Source organism: Nicotiana tomentosiformis, chromosome 12 (genome assembly GCF_000390325.3).
Source record: "Nicotiana tomentosiformis chromosome 12, ASM39032v3, whole genome shotgun sequence".
NCBI classification, from domain to species: Eukaryota; Viridiplantae; Streptophyta; class Magnoliopsida; order Solanales; family Solanaceae; genus Nicotiana; species Nicotiana tomentosiformis.
This window is the reverse complement of record NC_090823.1, coordinates 57,147,391-57,158,762: the sequence shown is the minus strand read 5'-3', so window position 1 is coordinate 57,158,762 and position 11,372 is coordinate 57,147,391. Positions and strand designations below refer to the sequence as shown.

At 35.6% G+C, this 11,372-nt stretch overlaps 1 long non-coding RNA gene across 6 annotated transcripts; it reads left to right on the top strand.

Annotated features, from left to right (window-relative positions):
- Positions 1–3,334: 3,334 nt before the first annotated feature.
- LOC104108229 (uncharacterized) lies at positions 3,335–9,359 on the top strand. Of its 6 annotated transcripts, XR_011412773.1 has the most exons (5): positions 3,335–3,774; positions 3,928–4,012; positions 4,109–4,265; positions 5,970–7,305; positions 8,489–9,066. It is a non-coding gene; the product is annotated as an uncharacterized lncRNA (long non-coding RNA). The 6 variants fall into 6 exon arrangements; XR_011412771.1 differs by lacking the exons at positions 5,970–7,305; positions 8,489–9,066 and adding an exon at positions 5,589–5,701 and having other exon boundaries at positions 3,339–3,774; positions 4,109–5,066; XR_011412772.1 differs by lacking the exons at positions 5,970–7,305; positions 8,489–9,066 and adding an exon at positions 9,159–9,359 and having other exon boundaries at positions 3,340–3,774; positions 4,109–5,066.
- Positions 9,360–11,372: the final 2,013 nt, after the last annotated feature.

Here is an 11,372-nt window from a genome sequence, read left to right as displayed (position 1 = left end):
GGTGGTACGAATACAAAAGAACCAAGTGGACAATATCGCATCTTGTGCTTCTTGGTTTTTAAGTGAGGGATGTCATTCTATCTCCTTGGCATCAAGAATTTCAGAATATATGTACTTTGTTCCTCATCCTTTGACTTTTCCACAGGTTCGAATGGATCAATTCTCATGTCACCAACCAAACACAATTTTGAAAAGTATTTAGAATGAGGTCCAATACGTTCCAACTCTAAATTCGTTTCACTTTTGACATCCTCACTTTTGCACACTTTCTCAATCTTGGCATCATTAATAATATTTTGGCCGAATAGTTCGAATTCCTCTTTTAGCTTCATAAGCTGGCCAGTATCCTTAACAATTTGTTGTTGGGCATCAGACGCCTCAATCCTTTTATTCAACTGAGCCTGCAAGTCATAGATATCTGAGCCAAATTGGTCTGTTTCTTGACTGAGCTCAATTCTTCCTTCTATCAGCTGTTCTGCCATACTTGAAAAACCATTACGGAGAATTTCATAAAATTTTATTGGTTGAATTTGTTCCTCTAACCAAGATTGGCTCACTATATCTGCTTCTTCAAAATTATCTTCTTGTGGGAACTCGCTCTCATTAGCCAATTCTTTCACCTCGGCCTTCACTCTCGTGATTGCTGCACTAATTCTTTGTATAACTTTTTGATTTTCATCTTGTTGCTCAGCTACTTGTCTCACCATGTCCATAATACGAGCAACACATTCCATATCCTCCACTTCATTGCTCATATCTAACTCATAAACATAATTAGAAGAATCATAATAAGACCTAGAGAAGAATAATAAGAATTAGGGGTGGGCGTAAAATCCGAAAAACTGAAAAACCGGACCGAACTTAATTAATTTTATATTTCGATATCGGTTCTTCGGTACTAATTCGATATAAATATTTCAAAAGTTTGGTACTTCGGTGCGGTTCTCGGTATTGAACTTTCAATACTTTGGTAAACCAAAATACCGAAATATTTTAGTAAGCCCAGCCCAAGTTCCCATTTCCCAACCCAAGTCCAACTTCCAACCCCTAAAGCTGATAAGCCCAATACAACTACCCAAGTCCAATCTTCTACTTTTAACTTACAATAAGATATGTATATCAAGATTACAAACTCCAAGTTGGTGGAATGTGGTTATATTTTCATATATTTGATTCTGGAACTAATTAATATTGGAAAAGTTCCTCTTTTTCTTGTTGTTTTAGATTCATTGGTTCTTCTGTCTTTTGTTGCTTTACTGTGGATTCTCAGTTAGAACATAAATTTGGCAGATTTGATTTTCAAAGCTAGAGATTTTTCAGGCTAGAAGGAACGATTAGTGATTATCATAAATTTGGATTAAGTACAGTACTAATATTAGGCATTTAAAGATAGATTGGGTACAATAGATGAAAACATTATTCCTTCGAGTTCGTTGTTGATAAACCAATATGGTTATCTCATGGATTTGGATTATATGGATGGACTATTGTGACATCTCCACTGGCAAATAGAAAAAACTAACAGCAATTTTGACGAACCGTATCGAAGCCGTACCGAACCATACCGAACTACTTTGGAACGGTATTTGGTATGCACAATTAATATACCAAAGACCGAAGTACTGAATCGAAGTTTTTAAATACGGTACCGAAGTACCGAACGCCCACCCCTAATAAGAATTAGGACAACCATCTCAATGGCCAACTTGACCACCACACACATTAGAAATATTCCACGCAAAATATTGAGATGGTGCACCCAACTCGTTCCCGGAAATATTTTCACAATTTTGCCACAAGTGTGGTCCTCCACAATATGGACAAGCATCACCAAAATAAGAATAACCAATATTTAACCAAATTTTATTAAAATATGTCATCTAACACAAGTAAAAACATACCAAATTATACTAAAACTAGAAAACATAAAAATAAAAATTAAAACTTGACTTGATAAGTAGTGAAAGCTTGATCTAGTGAAATAATTAATTTCTATGTCCCCGGCAACGGTGCCAAAAACTTGTTGCCCTAAATCGCACACGCAAGTACACGCAGTCAATCAAGTAATAAAGAGTAAGTAGGGTATCGTTCCCACAAGTACTTGTGATTAATTGTCAACTTAAGCGAATTCTAGTTTATCGAGTCAAAAACAATTTCAAGGTAGTTTTTTTTTGATTAATTCTTCTACTGATAATTACAAGTAAAAGAAAAACTAATGAATTAGCATACTTAGCATGAAGGATTTTAATTCAATTAGAAATAATATTCTAGGGTCATGGTTGGATAACAATCCTGTTGAATTCTTCAATCAACCCGACTTATCAATTTATCGGGGTTATTAACCTGCAAGGACAAAAATACTCGTAGAAATTTGACAACTTTTTCTCGCCTATTCAATTTATTCTAGGGCCATAGGTATATTTCTATCCGTATTCACAAATCAATTCCCCAATGAATAGGCTCGAGATCACGCTCTATTCAATCCTATTGCAATCAAGAATTACCTCTTTCAAGTTCAACTCAAGATTCATATATAGTATTTCACTGTTAGCTAGGCAGTAAAATAATTAGGCTCGGGATATGAATAAATAACCCAATCTAATAAATTAAATCGTCAAATTAATATCCGAATATCAACATTCATACAAAACCACAATCCCATAATAAATGAGTTTAGCCATGCATAGTCATGGTAGCAATCTCAACAAATTTTCAAGAATACATAAAAACCAATAATAGAAGGGAGAAAGAAGAACTCAAGATGAATTCCACGGTTTTCGAACTCTTTTATGGCTTTTCTCTGCTTCCAAGTGTGTTCTTGCCTCCCCAAAATACTTCTCTCTCTTCAAAAAGTGGCTAACTCTCATATTTATATGGTTTAGGGTTTAGTTGGGGCGAATTTGGCTTCTCCTAGTTTGGATTGAAAAAGCTAATTTTTCTGCTCCGGTCCCGGTCTGGCGAAGTGAACCTCGCTTTGCTGTCCGGGACTTTTCTGGTTTCTTCTGCTATGGTCCCAGTCTGGCGAAGTGAACCTCACTTCGCTGTCCGGAACTATTTTGGTTTCTTCTGCTCCGGTCCCGGTCTGGCGAAGTGAACCTCGCTTCGCTGTCCGGGACTTTTCTATTCAACTCTTTTTTCACTAATGTTTCTTCCATTTGATCCTTTTCCGCGCAAGTTTGTTCCTACATATAAGAAATATGTAATGAGCATATTTTCACTTCAAAAACGGTGTGAACTCTCGTAACTCACACAAGAATTAATACATAGACACACACTAGAAGAAAGTATATAATTTACAACAACTTTCTAGCAACAACAATGATATCGTTGCTAAAAATAAATAAATGGCAACAACTCTATTTAGTTGTTGCTATATCATAGAACTTTTACCCACAAAAAAATTCTTGTTGGCTAACGTTTTAATTTTGCTGCCATAACTTTTTGGGTAATATAATAATTTTAAAATATAAATAAATTGACAACAATAAATTGTTAGTGTTGCCAAAAGTATTTTCTTGTTGGTAAAATACTTATTTTTCTCAACATTTTGCTTGACTTGTGGCCTAAAGAATATTTAGTTCTTTCTCAATTTTCAGCAAAAACAAACGCGGCAAACTTTCCTCCCCCTTTTCCCCCCCGAATCCCTCCCCCTTTTATTTTCATTTTGGCTTTCACCTTCTCCAATTCATTCAACCCTTCGACTCGTGCTTTGAGTTACGAGGTTCAAATGAGCGACAACCTTATCTTCCAGTGCTGCGGTTATGGCTTGAAATTGTATGCTCCTTCATCTCTAGTTCTAGTTATTTCTACTTTAGGGTTTCAATTCCTTGAATGCTTCGATTTAGGTTTTTAGTTAGGAGGTCCTAACCAGGGTCGACTCTTTCTCAAAGCAAAAACATGGGCATCAAATAAACTATTTTCTTGCAGGTTCTAAATAAAGATAGTGTGGTTCATCCACATCAGTATTTATAGCTCCATTTCAGTTCTAATCAATGGTCCCATGTCTTATTCGGTTAGTATTTCTATTATAACTTTTTTTTTTTAAATATTACGTTCCTTTCTATTGATTGTAGATTCACAAGCAGATCGTGACTATAATTTTTTTTAGGTATATTTATGCCTTTTGGAATTGGGATAGATGTAGATTTTGGCATCTGCTTTGTCTATATTTTTTGCGTTGTAATGCTCTTAAAGAATAGGTTATTTCTGGCATTGCGGATGCAAGTCTCTCTTTGGCTGTGTTACTTTGATTCCGACATCTCACTGTAAGTTTGTTTCTGCTTTGTCTATATTCGTTTCTTTAGCATCTATGTTTGAAAATTGACTTAATACATTTCAATTGTACTGATTTTATCCTTATTAGTGATGGAAACTCAAAGTGGAAATAGTTACACTTAATGATGTGAGTATTACTATCGTGAATCTTGAGGAAGATGTTATATCCGTATCTCTAGTTTCAATGGACATTTTGGGTTCCAAGGGATTGAATGTATTGTGAGATTAGGTGTTATCTGTTCTTTGAGAAAATTCGATGAAGTCTAATAATAATTGTGATTTCAATTAGGACCTTAAGAGGATTAGTTGCCTTGTTAAAATTAAAACTATAGTGACCTTTCTGTTCCGTAGTTTTATTGTTTAATCTTAGTGTCTTGCACAAAATAATTTTGAGGTTCAAAAAGTAAATCCTTTTTCTAGATAAAAGCAATTGTATTATAAAGCTAGCACTAAGTGATGTAATATTTTTTTTTTGGTCAAAGCGCTGTAGTAATTAAAAGTGAGCAAAACACCAGAAGAAGAAACAATTTCCAATATTACAGGGATTTCAAGAATAAATATTTGTGTCATGCATCCATAAAGCCTTATTTGTACTACCAATTATCATTCATTCACTACTTTTTTATAAGCTGCTAGTGCCGGTTAGTAGTTCTACTTGTATATTTGTATATAATTGCTCTTGAATTATCTGTACTACCAATTATACTTGCCTCCTTTTTTCCCATGATATCGCTAAGTACGGAGAGAAAAACAATTGCTAATACAGTGAAACATGAGATGGAGAAAAAGAGGTAATTCTCTGCTTTAATAGAAACCTTTATTGTTTAATATACAGTAGGGATTTAAACACATGGAAAGAAATATTCATGATTTGACCAATAAAAAATGAAACCTTTGATATGCAAAGAGAAAGTGGTACCAAATGCAACAACTCATAGTACTAAATATCACTTAGTCATTTGCAATTCTCATTGTAATCACCCGGACTTATTTTGAGAAAAAAAATTTAACTTAGCATAAAGAAAGATATTACTCTTTACAAATTTCATATATAGAGAACTTGGTTCTTTCTGTTGCAGCTTGAGTGGATTGTTCTCTAATCACATATAAGTATTAATTAAATATTTCAAATCATGTCCTACCTTTATCCTTCTTTATGTTAAGCAGCCTAGGAGGAAACCCAAGGAAGAAGGCTATTGTTTTTGTTCTAACACTATCCATTACTGATTGCATCACTTTTTCCCTTATGATGGTCCAATATTTCTTGCACCCTATAATTATGATTATGGCATGACTGTCATACATGTTTCTAGTAGAGTTGTACCTGCTGTGTAATTCCAAACGCACAACCAGGTAAGTTTATTTGAGGATTCTTGATTTTGTCAATGAATTGGAAAAACTATGAAGGAGATTAAAATTGATGGAACCATGTCATATAGTGAATTGTATGTTTCGTTTCCTCTACTTTGTTTTACAGCCTTCACATTCTTGCTATTATTTATACTTGTTGATCTTATAGTGTTATATTTTGGAAGAAGAGGACGAGGCAAGTCTACAAGTCATGCTAAGTAACTTAATCTTTCATGAAAAAAGTAAATATCTTGGATGTATGTACAAAAGAGTCTATTTACTTGAATCAATCTTTGTATTGTATTTGATTTTGACTATAATATTGTATTTTTGGGAATATTTAGTAGGTTTTGGTGCAGCAACTTTGTTTGGGAAAGTATTCAGCTTTGATGTGGTTTTTTGAAAGATTTATGTAACGACCCGACCGGTCGTTTTGAGCTCTAGCGCGTCATTCAGCAGTTTGAGACCATGAGTAGCTTCACTTCAGGTATTATGACTTGTACGCATGGTCGGAATTAAAATTTCGGAAGTTCAGAGTTGATTTGGAAAGAAAATTCTTATTTCGGAAGCTTTAAGTTGGAAGAATTGACTAAGGTTGGATTTTTGAGCAAACGACCTCGGAATCGGGATTTGAAGATTCCAACAGGTTCGTATGATAATTTTGGACTTGGGCGTATATTCGGGTCAAATTTTAGATGATCCGGGAACGTTTTGACACCTATTATAGAAGTTGGCATTTTTAGAAAGATTTCTTAAATTTGAGTTGAAGTGCATTTCAATGTTATCAATGTCTGTTTGGGATTCTGAGCCTAGGAATAGCTCCGTATGGTGATTCTGGTATTGGAAATGCGTCCAGAAGTGGATTCGGAGGTCCGTAGGTCATTTTGGGATCATTTGGCGGAAGTTAGAGATTGGAAGATTTTTGAGAAGTTTGACCGGGAGTGGACTTTTTGATATCAGGGTCGGATTCTGATTCCGAAAGTTGGAATAGGTCCATAATGTCGAATGTGACTTGTGTGCAAAATTTGAGGTCAATCGGACGTGATTTGATAGGTTTCGGTATCGAAGGTAGAAGTTTGAAGTTCTAAAGTTCATTAAGCTCGAATTGGGCGTGATTCATGATTTTGATGTTGCTTGATGTGATTTGAGGCCTCGAGTAGGTCCATGTTATGTTATGGGACTGGTTTGTGTGATTGGACGGGGTCCCGGGGGTCTCGGGTGTATTTCGGGTGGTTTCGGACCAAGTTGGAGCTGTTTTGGACTGTTGTTTCTGGTGTCTGGTTTCCTTCTTCACGAACGCAAAGGAAATCCCGCGTTCTCAAAGAAAAAATTTTGGGGTGCTGGATTTGGCCTTCGCGAACGCGACGCAGTGGTCACGAACGCGAAGAAGGAAGGGGAACCGGGACCCTGAGCCATTAAGCCTTCGCGAATGCGAATCTTAGACTGCAAACGCGAAGAAGGAGGGCAGTTGGCTACCGCGAACGCGAGAGCTTGAACGCGAACACGATGTTGTGCATGGTCAGGCCTTTGTGAACGCGACACTGGTCACGCGAACGCGAAGAAGAACGAGTCTGGGCAGATTGGATTTAATACAGGATTTGGCTCATTCTCTCTCATTTTTCACTGGGATGGACGATTTTTGGAGAGCTTCAAGGAGAGATTTTCATCATCTATGTCAAGGTAAGTGATTCCCACCTATTGCAAGTTAAATACTTGGTTTATATATGGATTTAAACAAGAAAATTAGTAGAAAATTTGATTTTTTTAAGAAAAACGTAGAAATTCGTATTCTTGGATTTTTGACCACGAATTTGGGCATGGAATTAGAAATAAATCATACATTTGAGTTCGTGAGGTTATGAGTATTGGTTATCTTCAAAAAAATTTAGAATCCGGGCACGTGGGCCCGATGGTGCTTTATCGACTTTTCGAGCGGAGTTGGAAATTGTTGTAAATTGATTACTTTTGAGTATTAGAGCATATTTTGATTGGGTTGCATCTTATTTGACTAGTTATGGAGCGTTGGACATTTATTTGAGTTGATTTTTAATGGCTTGGGAGCCGGTTATTCGGAGCGAGATAAGTCTCCTTTCTAACCTTGTAAGAGAGAATTTACCTCATAGGTGAAATAAATCAATATGAGCTCTTATTTGTGGGGGCTACGTACGCACGAGGTGACCAGAGTCCGTGCATAGCTACTATTATGCTTAAGTCTGGGTAGTCTAGGATCCCAAAGAATGTTCTACTTGTAATATTTGCAACCTTGTTGTCAATTTAAAATGCTTAAATCATATTGAACTTGGTAAATAAATTTTCTAAAAAGCTAAACATCATTTCTTGACTGTTAAAAGAGCAATTGCCATTTCCTTGGATAATTCCCCCTTGATGAATTATCGATTGACTGTTTGAATGTGTTTATCTTTGTGGAACGGGACGAACGCCTCGGTAGATTAGATAGATGCATCTATGATTCGCGCCATTCGACCCTCTGGCAGTGCACAATTTAAATATTTATTGGATCGGGTCGTACGACCCCGGCATGATTTGCGCATGACTTAATTGATTGTTTTGGAATTACTGATAATTGATATGGCCTCATTGGCCAGAGATATAAATTGTTAAAAGATGAAAATAAATTTGGAAATCCCCTATTAACAAGAGAATTATTTACCTGCCTCATGTTATTGTGTTTACCGTTGTCTCATAAAATTCATAATTCATCATATCATTGGTATATTAATTATATCCTATAGTAAGTGTCTGAGTCGACCCCCCGTCACTACTTCTTCGAGGTTAGGCGGGATACTACTGAGTACGCATTATTTTCGTACTCATGCTACACTTGCTGCATATTTTTGTGCAGGTACACATATGTTTAGCGGCCTTGTGGGCGCAGAGGCGGGATTATGGCGAGGACTTAAGTGATGCATTCTATACGACGCTCCGCAGCCAATAGAGTCTCCTTCAGAGTACTTATACTTTTCCTGTCCAATTTGTATTCCGGACAGCTGTTGTATTTTATTTTATATTCCTAGTTAATGCTCATGCACTTGTGACACCGGGTTTTGGGATGATTATGGGTTGCACTGTATTGGAATTTTTAAAGATATTATTATGTATTTTGTAAACTCCATCTTCTACTATTTAATTGAGGGGAAAAACTGTAATTTCAAAAATATTAAAATGAGAATTTACTAATTATTGGGTTTGGCTTGCCTGACAGTAGTGTCAGGCGGCATCACGACCTTTCAAGAATTTTGGGTCGTGACAATTTACAACTTATTTATTCAATTCTATTTGGAGTAGTTCTCTTGATCTGATAATTTTGCAACTTATATTCAGTTTTCTTTTAGCTGAATGTTTCTATTCAACAATTCTGTAATATGTAATATTTTCAGTGATGAAGTAATTGCAATATGTTTAGTAAGTGGACAATAGGCACATCTAATTCCCCTTTTTTCTTTGGTAATTGTAGTTTTGTACTTTACAACTTCCTTTTATCAAAATATAATTATACTTATCTTCTTTAGTAGGATGGACATGCTTAAATCATCATTGCTGGAAATATGGTTCATGCAGTGCAACAAGTTGTTGGAAGAAGATTTATTTTTGGATGAATTAAATTAGAATTTAATGACCTTGGTATATGATGCTTTTGTTCTTTTTGTAAGTAAAAGCATACATTTTAGGAGATTTAGTTTTTGAAAGAGAGTAAATACTTGTGTATCAATTATATATATATATATATACACATTTGTGAAATTATTGTTGGCAAAAGGTAATTCATAAACACAATAGCAAATGTTGCTAAAAGCCTTGATAATAGATCTGTAAGCACGTAATTTTTTGACCCGCACGACTTTTAAATATTAGTATTTGAAAATATTTGCTTATTTTATTTTAATAGGATTTTAGTCTATTTTTAATTTTAGCTTTAAAAAAATAAAATTTCGAAAATACAAAAATAGTTTCATCTTTATGATATTTTATATAATTTGGGATCATTATTATTGTTTTAGTTTTCTTAAGGTTTAACATATTTTCTCTATCACTACTTTTAGTATGTTTTTATATAAAAATACCAAAAAATATTCTTATATTATAATATCTGTTACCTTAATATATAGTTTGGTAGAATTGTGCAATTAGAAATATCTTATTTAATTAGCATGAATTAGTAATAATAGTATTTTAATTTTTAGGAAAAATATCACGACCCCAATTCACCCTCGGTAGGATGTCGCGATGGAACCTAGTCTCTAAGACTAGGTAAGCCTAACAATTTGTAGAATATCATAATATAAAGCTGAAGTCGAATTCTCAACACACGAAATACATATAAAACTGCAAATCAATAATTACAACTCCCAAAACCCAGTGAAAATAAGTCACAAGCTACTAAGAGCAAATACTAAGTGTCTCTATACATCAACGTCTAAGGAGAATAAGGAAAAAACACATAGTAAAGATAGAGGGGGACTCCGAGGTCTGCGGACGCTGGTAGATATACCTTGAAATCTTCACGTACAATCCATCTCACTAGTATCTGGCCTGGTAGGAAGAACCTGGATCTGCACAAAAAGATGTGCAGAGTGTAGTATGAGTAAGCCACAATGGTACCCAGTAAGTGCCAAGCCTAACCTCGGTAGAGTAGTGACGAGGTCAGGTCAGGGTCATACTGGTTTAAAAGAAAAATAAGGTAGAAGATATAATAATATTTTGAAATGACTGTGAATTTAAAACAACGAGAAGTTTCAGAAAATAACAGCACAACAACTAGAGGTAAATAACAAGGGCACTCCCGAGGTACCACCTCGTAGTCCCAAATATAAATATGCACGACAGGGGGGATCTCCCGAGGTACCGCCTCGTAGTCCCAAAGTAAATATGCAGTACAGGGGGATCTCCCGAGGTACCTTCTCATAGTCCCAAAGTAAATATGCAGTACAGGGGGATCTCCCGAGTAAACGCCTCGTAATCCTAAAATAAGTATGCAGTACAGGGGGATCTCCCGAGTAAACGCCTCGTAGTCCTAAAATAAATATGCAGTACAGGGGATCTCCCGAGTAAACGCCTCGTAGTCACAAAGTAAATATGCAGTAGATAACCAAAGGAACAACGAATTTACAGCAAGAAATCTTACAGTTAAAGATTTAATTCAAATCAAGGGAAACGGGTAATTCAACTAAGCATGTTGCACAAATTGCAAGTAAGAGTTAAGGCACTTAGATATGCAATACTAAGCTAAACATGATCACTACATATGCTAAGGCAACTCAGTTAATGAATTTAAAAGAAGACAACTCAGCAAGAAACGAAAATTTCCACAATTAGCCCATGTATGCACTTGTCACCTCGCGTACACGGTGCTCATGTATCACAAATGGTTACAACAGTACCAAATCCTAAGAAGATTCCCCCACACAAAGTTAAACAAGTCACTTACCTCAAATCTCGCTCAATCAATCAGTAAGAATGCCTTTCCCTTAATTTTTCGACTCGGAATGGCCCAAATCTAGCCAAAATCAATTACATATCATGAATAAAGCTACAAGAAACTAATTTAAATCATAAATCTACAACTTTAGCAACGAATCGAAAAAATTTCCCCAAAATGTCGAACTGGGCCCACGTCTTGGAATCGGGTAATGTCATAAAATACGAATACCCATTCGATAGCGAGTTCACCCATACCACAATTACCAAAATCCAACACCAAGTTGCCACTCAATCCTCAAATCAAACTC